The sequence below is a fragment of the Lagenorhynchus albirostris genome, chromosome 2, assembly GCF_949774975.1.
Source record: "Lagenorhynchus albirostris chromosome 2, mLagAlb1.1, whole genome shotgun sequence".
NCBI lineage: Eukaryota > Metazoa > Chordata > Mammalia > Artiodactyla > Delphinidae > Lagenorhynchus > Lagenorhynchus albirostris.
Genome location: NC_083096.1, coordinates 86,449,364 through 86,463,636, shown reverse-complemented (window position 1 = coordinate 86,463,636; position 14,273 = coordinate 86,449,364). Strand labels below are relative to the sequence as shown.

The following is a 14,273-nucleotide window of genomic DNA, read 5'->3' as shown; positions in this document are numbered from 1 at the left end:
GCCACTGTTGCACGAAGGCTGACTTAGACACAGACAATAAACATGTAAAACATGAAGCCTGCAGTGCTCCAGCGAGTCTGGCTGCAGGCAATAGTTTGTGGACCAGATGAGTGCAGACAACAGGTCAGTCCAGACCATCAGAAGCATGACCTAGGAAAAGTATGCATAGTCAAAAAATACAAGAAGGTAGAATTCAGAAGTCTTGGTAATTAAAAATGTGGGATCAGTGTGAAAGTGAGGCCACAGAAGAATTCCAAACCCCAACTTGAGCACTCTAACTGCTCACTGAGTAGGAAAGGTGAGAGAAGGCACAGGGCTGGTCAAAGTAGGGGAGCTCACATTCTGCTCAGTCCTCTGGCCAAGCTGGAAACCTGTGGGGCAAGGAAGGACTCTCCTCCCACAGGAAGGCACTGCGAGTCACATGACAAAAGGTGAAGACATAACAATCTTCTTAACAGTTGAAGATGAGGAGATAGCCTTCTAACTTAGCCTTTCTGCACTTCAGTTACTTCACCTGTAAAATGAGAATGATAATACATCTACCTCATGGAATTGTTGTAAGGATTGATTAAGAAAGCGAGACAGACAGAGACAGAGAAAGAGAAGTTCTTAAAATAATACAAGACACATTCTAAATACTCATTATCATTATTATTATTACACCACCAAAAACACATACACATGCCCTCCTGCATGCACTATAGTTTCCCCCATATAGTTTTCTCACAATTTTAGTTAAATCAATATTTGATGTTTAGAGTATTATGATTACATAAAACATGTTCCCACCTAAGTCAAGTAGTAACCAATGATTATATTTCCTTCCTTGGAAATGCTGTTTGCCCTGAAATTGTTAATTGCCTCATTTTCCCCCCTACCTTTATAAATAGGAATTGTATATATTTAAGATATACAATGTGAGGCTTTGATATACATATACATTGTGAAATGATTACCACAATCAAGCTAATTAACATATCCATCACCTCAGATTGTTAGCATTTTTTTGCATTTTTGTGTGTTGCATACATTTAAAATCTACTCTCTTAGCAAATTTCAAGTATACAATACAGTATTATAAATTATAGTCACCATGCTGTATATTAGATCTCCCAAATTTATTCATCTTATAACTGCAAGTCTATTACCTTTGACCAACATCTCCCCATTTCCCCCACACCTCAGCCCCTGGTAACCATTCTACTCTCTGCTTCTATGAGTTTGACTCTTAGATTCCACTTATAAGTGAGATTTTGCAGTATTTGCTTTCTGTGCTTGTTTTATTTCACTTAGTGTGATACCCTCCAGATCCATCTGTGTTGTAACAAATGGTAGGATTTCCTTCTTTTTAAAGGCTGAATAATATTCCACCTCATAAGATAGACAGAGAAATAGGGCACATTTTCTTTACCTATTCATCTGTCAACAGACACGTAAGTTGTTTCCATATCTTGACTACCATGAATAATGCTGCAATGAATATGAAGTGCATATATCTCTTCAAGAAAGTAATTTTATTTCCTTTGGATAAATATCCAGGAAGAGGGATTGTTGGATCATAAGGTAGTTCTAGTTTTATTTTTTTGAGGAGCCTCCATACTCTTTTCCATAACAGCTGTACCAATTTACATTCCCACCAACAGTATACAACTGTTTCCTTTTCTCTGTATCCTCACTAATGCTTATTATCTTTTGACTTCTCTGATAATTGTCATCCTAACAGGAATGAGGTGATGTTTCACTGTCGTTTTGATTTACATTTCCTTAATGATTAGAGATGCTGAGCACGTATTCATATACCTGCTGGCCACTTGTATGTCCTTTTTAGAAAAATGTCTATACAGGCCCTTTGCCTATTTTTTAATTGGATCAGGTTGCATTTTATATTGTTGATGTTTCCTTTGCTGTGCAAAAACTTCTTAGTTTGATATAGTCACATTTGTTTATTTTTGCTTTTGTTGCCTGTGCTTTTGGTGTCAAATTCAAAAAAATCATTTCCAAGACCAATGTCAAAGAGATTTTTCCCTATGTTTTCTTCTAGGAGTTATACAGTTTCAGGTCTTACATTTAAGTCTTTAATCCATTTTTAGTTTATTTTTGTGTTTGGTGTAAAATAAGGGTCTGATATCATTCTTTTGCATGAAGATATCCAGTTTCCCAACACCATTTATTGAAGAGACTGTCATTTCTCCATTGTGTATTCTTGGTGCCTTTGCCAAAGATTAGTTGACCCTATGTGCATGGGTTTACTTCTGGGCTCTCTATTCTGTCCCACTGCTCTATGTGTCTTTTATGCCAGTACCATACTGTTTTTATTACTATAGCTTTGTAATATAATTTGAAATCAGAAAGTGAAATGAGATGTCTCCAGCTTTGGTCTTCTTGTTCAAGACTGCTTTAGCTATTTGGGGTCCCTCTGTGGTTCCATATGAATCTTAAGATTATTTTTTCTGTATCAGTTAAAAATGCCATTGGACTTTTGATAGAGATTGCTTTGAATCTGTAGATTGCTTTGGGTAGTATGGACATTTTAACAATATTTTTTTCCTTTTCCAAATAATAGATTTTGTTTTCTCTTCCCGTTTTATTGAAATATAAAGACATAGAGCACTGTATAAGTTTAAGGTGTACAGCACAGTGATTCGACTTACATACATCATGAAATAATTACAAGTTTAGAGAACATCCAATATCTCACATAGATACAAAATAAACAAAATAGAAAAAAAAGTTTTTCCTTGTGATGAGAACTCTTAGGATTTACTCTCTTAACAACTTTCATATATAACATACAGCAGTGTTGATTACATTTATCATGTTGTACATTACATTTTAACAGTAGGAATTCTTCCAATCCATGAACATGAGCTATCTTTCATTTGTGTCTTCTTCAATTTCTTTCATCAATGTTCCATATTTTTCAGTGTACAGATCTTTCACCTCCTTGTTTAATTTATTCCTAAGCACTTTATTCTTTTCGATGCTATTGTAAATGGAACTGCTTTCTTAATTTCTTTTGCAGACAGTTCATTGTAAGTGTATAAAATTTTTCCTTTTCACTTGTCTCAAAATTTTTAATTGACTCTTTGACCCATTGGTTGTTCAAGATTATACTGTTTAATTTCCACATATTTTTGAATTTTCCAGTTTTCCTCCTGTTATTGATTTCTAGTTTAATAACACTGGTCAAAAGTTATCTGATATAAATTCAATCTTCTTAAATTTGTTAAGACTTTGTTTCATGGCCTAACATATGATCTATCCTGAAGCAGGTTTCATGTGCACTTGAGGAGAATGTGTATTGTGCTGCTGATGGATGGAATGTTCTGTATATGTCTGTTAGGTTCATTTAGTCTAAAGTGCAGTTCAAGCCAAACGTTTCCTTATTGATTTTCTGTCTGGATGATCTATCCATTGTTGAAAGTTGGATACTGAAGTCCCCTACTAGTACTGCATTGCTCTCTATGTCTCCCCTTAGGTCTGTTTATATTTGCTTTATATACTTAGGTGCTCCTATGTTGGGATGTAAGGACTGTTCAACATCCACAAATCAATTGAATACACCACATTATCCAGACGAAGGATAAAAATCATATTATTATCTCAATAAATGCAGAAAAAGCATTTGACTAAATTCAACACCCATTTATGATAAAAACTCAGCAAAGTGACTATAGAGGGAAAGAAACTCAACATAAGAAAGGCCATATATGGCAAGCTTCATTTTTTTCATTCACTTAACTTTCTACATATAGATTACTAATTCATTTTGAAACTCCCTATAAGTGTTACAAATCTGCTCCCAGTGTGCTCAAACACAACAAACACTGGTTTCTTTTTTTTCCTCTTTGAAGATGTCTACATACCACAGTTTCCTGTCTGCCTGCTCCTTTCTGGTCTTGTTATTTTCTAGCCTAATAAATGAACTTCATCTTGGGACATCTCTTAAGAATCCAGAATTCTTTTTACCTCTCTCTGCGTCAGCCATCCTGTCTCCTGATACTATGGATTCCTCTTTTTTGGTTTACTCACTCGTATACAGTACATGTCCTCCTCTGAGGGGAGACATGAGTGACACACTTTTTAGACTTTGAGGGTTTGAATATATCTTCATGTGATGCCTTTATACTTGGTTAATAGTTAGACTGGGCATAAAGTTTTAGATTGAAAGCCATTTTCTCTGAGAACTTTGAAGGTTCCATCGTCTTCTAACTTCCAATGAGCCAGAAGTTGCTGCTGAGAGGCCCAATGTCATTCTGACTCCCAATCTTGTATAAGATCTGTTTTGATCCTTCTCTCTATTCCCTGCTTAACACAGGCTCTAATTTCAAATGTTATTGTGATGTTGTGATTTGTAAAAAGAAATTTATTTTGGTCTCTGTCCCCAGTTCCTGACACAGGGCTCCTGAAACCCTTGTAATTTCCTGGGTGACAAGAGTGCCTTTTGTTCTAATGAGGCAACTCTAGGTGGGCTCCTGCATGAGGGCTGGTCACCAGAAGGAACAAACTATGATTAGAAGCTTGGAATTTTCAGGCCCTCCCTCTCCCCCATTCTCTTGCAAAGGGAGAAGGGCTGAAAACAGAGTTAATGATTGATCATGCCTACTAGATGAAGCCTCCATGAAGTTCAGAGAGCTTCCAGCTTTGTGAATACATCCACTCCAGTAGGGTGACATACCCCAAACTGCACAGGGACAAAAGCTCCTGTGCTCTGGACTCTTCCAGACCTCACCCTATGTACCTCTTCATCTGGCTATTCATCTGTATCTTTTATCATATTCCTTAATAAACTGGTAAATGTTTAAGGAAGTGTTTCCCTGAGTTCTATGAACCACCCTAGGAAATTAATCAAACCTGAGGAGAAGGTTGTGAGAAATTCTGACTTGTAGCCGAATTGGACAGAAGTTGGGGGTAACCTAGGACCTACTTCTTGCAGTTGGCATCCAAAGTGGGGTAAGGAGCAGTCTTGTGGGACCAAGCCCTTAACCTGTGTGAGCTGACACTACCTCCAGGTACACAGTGTCAGAAATGAGTTGAATTGTAGGATACCCAGCTGGTGTCACAGAGAACTGCCTGGTGTAGGGAAAAATCTCCACACATTTAGTGACCAGAAGTGGTGTTTTGTGTGAATAAAGGAGACTCACAGGAGAAACACAAGAGGCAGACTGAAGTGAATCTTTCTAAAATTTAGTTCTGAAATTTCATAATAATGCTGATCACTCAAAAGATCCTTTTGATCTGTAAATGTGTGTATTTCAGCTCTGGGAAATTTTAAAATATTATTTATTTGATAATTTCTTCTCCACATATTTCCGTTTCCTGGAACACTTATTAGTTGGATTTTAGGCTTCCTACATGAACTGCACTCACTTTTCTTTTTTTTTTTTTTTTTTTTTTCTGGTACGCGGGCCTCCCACTGCTGTGGCCTCTCCCGTTGTGGAGCACAGGCTCCGGAGGTGCAGGCTCAGCAGCCATGGCTCACGGGCCCAGCCGCTCCGCGGCATGTGGGATCTTCCCGGACCGGGGCACGAACCCGCGTCCCCTGCATCGGCAGGCGGACTCTCAACCACTGCGCCACCAGGGAAGCCCTCTATTTTTTTTTCCTCATTCTTTCATATTATTTTTCTGGGAAATGGCCTCAACTTTATCTTCCAACTTTCCTACTGAATTTACTTTGGTTATTTTTATTTTCTGGTTCTCTTACTTTTTCATCTATAGACTTTTTAAAAAATAGTACATAGTTCTTTAAATATATTAATTATATCTTTAAAATAGTATTCTTATAATTCCTGTATCATTTTTTAAAATCTCTTTCCTTCCTTTTCTCTAGGTCTCAAATATTTGAGCATCTTCAATTATCCATTTATACTTAAGAGTGAAGCACTAACATGCTGAATGCCCATTCAGTGTGCAGTAGGGGAAGCTTATTGAACAGTGGTCTCGTTGTAGAGAGTAGCCAGCCATTTCACTTCCAGTATCCTTAGGTCTTTTCAGTCAGCTTGTGCAAAAAGAAATTCCAGTCTTCTGTTTAGAGATTATAAGCCTGGCCACCAGACTTTTACTTAATCTCCTTTATGAGTACAGTATTTCACCCCATTCTCATTTGTGTATGGTATTCCAGAATCCAGAACTTCTCTGTTTCAGCCTCTCCAGAGAGCAAACTTCAATCTTCTGTCAGTGGAAGATAAGGTAACTATGAGGCTGTGTAGAATAAGGTGGAGGATCTGGGGGCAGGTCTATTGCCCCTTATACATATGCTCAAACAATCCTATTTCCAGTTCTACCTCATATCTGCAGATATACCTGATGCATCTAATTCCTGAGTCTTTCAGAAATTAAATACAGGGGTCTTTTTCCTCTAATCTTTTTTAAATTTAAGAATAGTTGATGTACAATATTATAAAAGCTACAGGTGTACAATATAGTGATTCACAATTTTTAAAGGTTATACTCCATTTATAGTTATTTATAAAATATTGGCTATATTCCTTGTGTTGTACAATATATCCTTGTAGCTTATTTCATAGATAATACTTTGCACCTCTCAATTCCCTACCACTATATTGTCCCTCCCCACTTCCCTCTCCCCACTGGTAACCACTAAATACAGGTGTTTTAAAACAGGGAATTCACTTGTTTCCCACTGGCATCCCCTACTATAGACACTTAACATTTTTACTTTCTTTACATCCATTTTCCAACTTTCAAAATTGTGTTAACAGCTCTCTTTTACAGTAGTCTTCTCTCCCATTCTTTCACTCCTATTGTAGGCTGATTTCTTTTCTTATTTATTATAATTTTAGAGAATTTTCAGAAGAAATCAGATGGAGATTAATGCACATATTCCAACTGTCATCTTTAATGAGGTGTCTCATCTATCATGTACCCACTATCCAGTTCAAGAAATAAAAGGTTACAAATACAGCTGAAATCACCTGTGTGTTTATGATTAGCCATTTAAAATTTCCTAGGTGTAAAATCGTATCATTTTCAAACACTGATTTTTGTTATTCTAATATTAATTAGAAAAATAAAAGAACAAATATTTTAAAAGCAAAGATAATATTAATTAGAATGTTTTGCTCATCTTAGCAAATATATCTCAAACAGCATGTTAAATAACAGTAATAGGGGTTATTCTTGTTTTATTCTTTTGTGGGGGGGGACTAAGTTGAGCTTCATTACTGAAAATAATGTTAGACCTTAGATTTAATATATTTTCTCAATTAAGAAATTTTAGAAGACAATTTTCATTGGGAATATATATGAATTTGTTGTGTACTACATTATGATTTCTCCTATTTTTTTCTATTGATGTGATTTAAGAAAATAGCTATATTGAGGTATAATTAATACTTTGTAAAACTCACTTATTTTTAGTGTAGTTTTAGTAGTTAATTTGGTGGATTTCTGGTAAATTTATAGAGTTGTGCAACCATCATCACACTCAAATTTTAGTACATTTCCATCACCAGAAAAACAAGAATGGCAATAAATCTCTGTTCCTATCCCCCAGCTGTAGGCAAACACTGATCTGCTTTCTATTTCTATAAACCTGCCTTTCCTAGAAATTTCATATAAACTGGATCACAGAATATAGTCTTTTGTGTCTGGTCCCTTTCACTTAGCATAACATTTTTGAGGTTCATCCATGTTGTAGCATGTATTAATAGTTTTTATTGCTGAGTCATGTGCCATTGTATGGATATAACACATTTTGTTTACCTACTCACCAGTTGATAGATATTTGGATTTTTTTTCTAGTTTTTGGCAATTATGAATAGTATTGCTATGAATATTTGCATGTGCCCATATGTTTTTATTTCTCTTAGGTAGATAACTAGGGGTGGAAATGCTGGGTCATATGAGAAGTATATATATTTAAATGTTTCTACTTTCCATTCCCACCAGCAGTGTATGAGAGTTCTGGTTCCTCCATATCCTGACTAACAAAGATCTTCTACGTTTTCTTCTAGAAAACCTTAGACTTTTAGTTCTTACACTTAAGTCCATGATCCTTTTTAAGTAATTTTTGTGTACAGTGTGAGGTAAGAATCAAAGTTCATTTTTATACATGTAGCTATCCAATTGTTCCAGCACCATTTGTTGACAAGACTATCATTTCTTCATTGAATTATTTTGGCATCTTTGTCAAAATCAATTTATCAAAACTGTAAGGATTTATTTCTAGATTTTCTATTCTGTTCCATTGATCTATTACTCATGCCAATACTACACTATCTGAATTACTTACAGCTTTACAGTAAATTGTGAGATCCAGTAAGTCCTCTAACTCTATTCCTTTTAAACTTATTTTGAATATTTTAGGTCTTTTACATTCCTTATCAACTTTAGAATTAGCTTATCAATTTCTACCAAAAGAAAAGAGTGTGCTGGAACTTTAAAGGGATTATAGTGAATCTATAGATACATTTGGAGAGAACTGCCATCTTAACAATGTTAAGTCTTTCAGATCACAAGTGTGAAATGCTACTCCATTTCTTCAGATTTTTAATTTCTCTTAGCAATGTTCGTAGTTTTCAGTATACAGGGGTTATACATACTATGTTAAACTTATTCCTAAGTATTTTACTCTTTGTGATGTATTGTGAATGAATTGTTTTCTTAATTTCATTTTTGGAATACTCATGGCTGGTATATAGAAATACAAATAATTTTTGTACATTGATCTTAAATCTAGAGGCCTTGCTAAACTCATTTATTGTTAGTAATGCCTTAGGAATTTCTAAATATGGGATCATGTCACCATGAATAAAAGCAATTTTCATTTTCTTTTCTCAATGCCTTTTATTTCTTTTTCCTTGTCTTACTGCACTGGCTAGAATCCCTAGTACAACGTTAAATGGACGTGGTGAGAGCAGACATCCTTGCTTTATTCCTGATTTGAGGGACAAAGCACTCAGTCTTTAATTCCTAACTATAGTGTAAGCTGTAGGGTTTTTGTTTTTTTTTAAATACATGATAACTTATTATTATTATTTGCTATACAGCAGGTTCTTATTAGTCATCTATTTTATACATATTAGTGTATATATGTCAATCCCAATGACAGGTTTTTTAATAGACACCCTTTGACAGATTGAAGAAATTACCAGTTTATCAGTAATGGGCATTGAATTTTGTCAAATGGTTTTCCTGTCTCTACTGAAAAGACCATGCATTTTATCCCTTATTAATATGATATATTACATTAATTTATCTTAAACCAACAACATATTTCTCAGATATCCCACTTGGTCATGGTAGATAATCCATTTTACATGTTGTTGAATTTGGTTTGTTAATATTTTATTAAAGATTTTTACAGTTATGTTTAGGACAAATTTTCTTTCTTTTTAATACATCAGTATGATAGTTTATTAAAAGCTCCATATTATGCCTCAGGTAGGATTTTTTTCTTCCAGTTTTATTGAGATATAATTGACATATAGCACTGTATAAGTTTAAGGTATATGGCATAATGATTTGACTTACATACATTATGAAATGATTACCACAATAAGTTTCGTGAACATCCACCATCTCATAGATACAAAATTAAAGAAAGAGAAAAAAAATTTGTTTTCCTTGTGATAAGAACTCTTAGGATTTACTCTCAACAACTTTCATATATAACATGCAGCAGCGTTATTTATATTCATGTTGTACATTACAGTCCTAGTACTTATTTATCTTATAATTGGAAGTTTGTACCTTTTGACTGCCTTCATCCAATTCCCCCTCCTCCAAACCCCCCGCCTGCTAACCATAAATCTGATCTCTTTTTCTATAAGTTTGTTTTTGAAATTCAATTGATCTAAAATAGTCTGTTAGTTCCTGTTATACAACATAGTGATTCCATATTTCTATACATTTCAAAATGACCACTAATATAAGTCTAGATATAATCTGTCCATGCAAAGATATTACATAATTACTGACCATACTCCCCACACTGTACATTTCATACTGGTGACTCATTTATTCTGCAACTGGAAGTTTGTACCTCTTAATCTCCCTCACCTATTTCTTCCCCTCACCACTCCTCTCTGGCAACCACCTGTTTGTTCTATCTGTAACTCTTTCTGTTTTGTTATGTTTGTTCATCTATTTTTTTAGATTCCACATATAAGTGAAATCATAGAGTATTTGTCTTTCTCCGTCTGACTTAGTTCACTTAGAATAATATCCTCTAAGGCCATCCATGTTGCTGCAAACAACAAGATTTCATGCTTTTATGGCTGAGTAATATTCCATTGTATATAGATACCACATCCTCTTTATCCATTCATCTGTTGATGGGCATTTAGGTTGCTTCCATATCTTGCCTATTGTAAATAATACTGCAATGAACATAGGGGTGCATATGTCTTTTCTAATTAGCGTTTTTGTTTTCTTCAGATAAATAACCAGCGGTAGAATTGCTGGATCATATGGTAGTTCTATTTTTAACTTTTTGAGGAATCTTCATACTGTTTTCCATAATGGCTGCACCAATTTACATTCCCACCAATAGTGCAAAAGGGTTCCCTTTTCTCCACATTCTCACCAATGCTTGTAATTTGTTCTGCCAGGTGTGAGGTGATATTTCATTGTGGTTTGGATTTGTATTTCCCTGATGATTAGTATGTTGAGCATCTTTTCATGTGCCCACTGGCCATCTGTATGTCTTCTTTGGAAAAATGTCTATTCAGGTCCTCTGCCCATTTTTTAATTGGGTTGTTTGGCTTTTTTGATGTTGAGTTGTATGAATTTTTTGTATATTTTGAATATTAACCCCTTATTGGATATTCCATTTGCAAATATCTTCTCCCATTCAGTAGGCAGTCTTTTCATTTTATTGATAGTTTCCTTCGCTGTGCAAAAGTCTTTTAGTTTGACATAGTCCTATTTGTTTATTTTTGTTTTTGTTTCCCTTGACTGAAGAGACATATCCAAAAATATTACTATGACCAATGTCAAAGAGTGCACAACCTATGTTTTCTTCTAGAAGTTTTACAGCTTCAGGTCTTACATTTAAAATTTTTAATCTATTTTGAATTTATTTTTGTGCATCATGTGAGAGAGTAGTCCAGTTTGATTTTTTTGCATGTAGTTTTCCAGCTTTTCCAACAGCATTTCTGAAGAGGCTGTCCTTTCCCTACTGTATATTCTCGCCTCCTTTGTTGTAGATTAATTGCCCATATAATACACTGCCCATTTCTGGGTGGTCTATTCTGTTCCACTGATCTATGTGTCTGTTTTTGTGCAAATACCATACTGTTTGGATTACTGTAGCTTTGTAGTACAGTTATGACAAATTTTCTTGTGCTGTCTTTGTCTGGCTTTGGAATCAGGGTAATACTGGTCTCAAAAAATGAGCTGGGAAGCATACTTCCTCCTCTGCTTTCTGAAAGAGTTTTTGTCAGATAAGTATATTTGTTCTTGACCTAATTAACTGCTATTCATCCTTCAGATCTCACTTGAAGCATCAGTTCTTCAGGGAAGGCTTCTCTGACCTCCTTGACTAGGTCCATTTCCCTGTTATAATAGCTTGCAAATAGTAGCTCTCCTTCTTAGCATTTATCACAAAGTATTTTTATTCATTAGTAGGATTAATTTTATTATTGTTTGTCTCCCACTTTATCATAAGCTCCAAAAAATGTTGAGTGTTTCTGCTCATCATTATATAGATATAGTGCCCATCCTACTGCCTGACACATGGTAGGTAAGTGCTCAACAAATATTTGTTAAATGAAGAATACATGAACACTGTTTTAGGTTTTTTTGTTTTTTGGGGTTTTTTTTTTGGCTGTGCTGGGTCTTCGTTGCTGTGCGCGGGCTTTCTCTAGTCGCAGTGAGCAGGGGCTACTCTTCCTTGCAGTGTGCAGGTTTCTCATTGCGGTGGCTTCTCTTGTTGTGGAGCACAGGCCCTAGAGCACACAGGCTTCAGTAGTTGCGGTGCGTGCGCTCAGTAGTTGTGGCGCATGGGCTTCATTGTTCCAGGGCATGTGGGATCTTCTCCAACCAGGGATCGAACCCGTGTCCCCCACATGGGCAGGCGGATTATTAACCACTGCGCCACCAGGGAAGTCTCTGTTTTAGTTTTATTTTTGATATTTCTTCCCCTTCTTTACTTTGACTTATTATTGTTTTATTTCTCAGATTCTTCGTATGTTAACTTGAATCATTGTAACTCTTTCTTCCTAGTCAATCTAGACATTTTTTGTTAATATAGACATTTAGAGTGATATAATTTCATCAAGTATTATTTTGGAAGCATTCTACAAATTTTGTTATATCTACGTTTTTATTTCTATCCTTCAAAAAAACAGATATGATGTGTCCCCTCTACTTAAAAACAATACAAATTTTTTCATTTTATATAGTACAGTATCTAAAGTTCTTAGTAAAGCAGTCAGCTCAGCTCTAAACTGATTTATGACCTATCATCTCATCTGCTTACCTTATACCCCAACCGGATTGGGCTACTTATCTTCCCTTATACAAGCGTTGTACTTCTGTGCTCAGCACCAAGCAAAATGTCTTAAACATAGTAGCTCAGTAAATGTTTGTAGAACTGTTCCTACCACTTTTCATGATCCAAGTTAAGATTTTTTTAATTTATATTTTTTATAATTTTGAATTATATTTTTATTATGTAATTTCTAATTTTATTGTTTTGTGATCTGATGTTAATATTGTTATTCATTTTGTTTTTTTAATTTTCTTTCCTTTTCTTTTTAAATTTGTTTTCAAAAACATGTATATTTGTGTAATCTGTTTTAAATTGCATTAAATACTTCTTTGTGTCCTATACTTTGGTCAGCTTCCATCTAAGACTTAAACATACTTAAAAAGATAACTTGGCTTTTCTCCCACTACCATTAGACTGTAAAATTCATGAAGGCAAGAACCATGTGTGTCTTGTTGACTGTATCCTTCGCACCTGGGAGGCCTTGGTACATTAACTCAGTAAATTTTTAGAGTTCTCTTTAATTTTATTCTTTCCACTGCTAAATTAAAAAGTATACATTAAGGAGGTATTAGATAGATTACCTTTTGAGAAAACAATGAATAAAAATATACATAATAGTTGGAGTTTAATCAAATACAGAAACACTGAGTTCCTAGTATGACTCAGAATGTTCTAAGAGTGGGATACAAATGCAATGCCTGCCCTTGAGGTCCATGAAAACACACAGGTTAACAAGTAACACAGGAGATGGTGTACCAAAAGGAAGGTATGTATAAAATGGCATGGAAATAAGGGTTGAGGAAATATTTAAATTGGGTACGGGAAGGAGGTAGGTAATGAAATTCTATAGCAGGAAGTAAAATCCTTTTAAGGATAAATAAACCAAAACCCAGACAAACTACAGTGCTTGTTCAAGATCACAAGGCTAGACAGAGGTCACAAAAGGAGATCCAATGCCCAGTTCTGTGCTCTTTCCATTACACCAGACTTACTACTACCCATACTTTTCAGAGCTCACAAAAGAATAACAGGACAGGATTTAGAGAGTTACAAAATAAAACTGGGGGATTTATTCATCCTAATCCCATCTCCTATTAATATAAAACGTCAAGGACTGTACAAAATTATGAAAAGCTAGCCAAGTACCATGCAGTTCAAACAACTTTCTAATTGAGTGGCTTACAAAAAGAATTTGCCCTAAAAGTATTTCACCCTAGATTTAAACATCCCAGTCCAATCAATCTGACTTGGAGATAAATAGAACTATTAAGTTGTATTACACCCATACATACATTTTTTTTTAATGTTAATAGAGGGTCTATGGAAAAATCTTTAAAAAAGAAAGGTCCAAAAACAAAAATCTGCCAGCCATTATTCAGTACTTTCCAAGGAGGTAAGACCCTGGAATCTGTAGATCTAAGTATTAATGTCAATAGAGAGACATTCTGTAAGGGCAGGATGCTCTTTAGGATTTTCCCCATCTCTCAAGACTAGGCAATTACATTTGGCTACCAAGCAACCTTTCCATGACTAATTTGCACCCCCCCCCAACATGTTGATCCCACAACCTTGATTTTGGAACATTAGATTATTTAACCCTCCCCTCCCCTATTATAAATTAATAACCTGGCATTCTGAATTACACATCAATTTTTGGTTGCCTGGCTAGCATGCAATAACTCCAAGAATCTGCTCAGTTCCAAAAGCAGTGTAGAAAAAAGTTTAAGGACCTGAAATACTTAGGCCCATACTCTAAACCAGTAATTGAAAAAGAGATTCAGGCAACAAATGGATTTTATTTGACTTGCAGGGAAGA

The 14,273-nt window shown here is 35.1% G+C and overlaps 1 protein-coding gene across 5 annotated transcripts in view; it reads right to left on the bottom strand.

The window, feature by feature from the left end:
• Nucleotides 1-14,273, bottom strand: part of PHTF1 (putative homeodomain transcription factor 1) — a 62,143-nt gene that overhangs the window by 45,829 nt on the left and 2,041 nt on the right. The window lies entirely within an intron of this gene.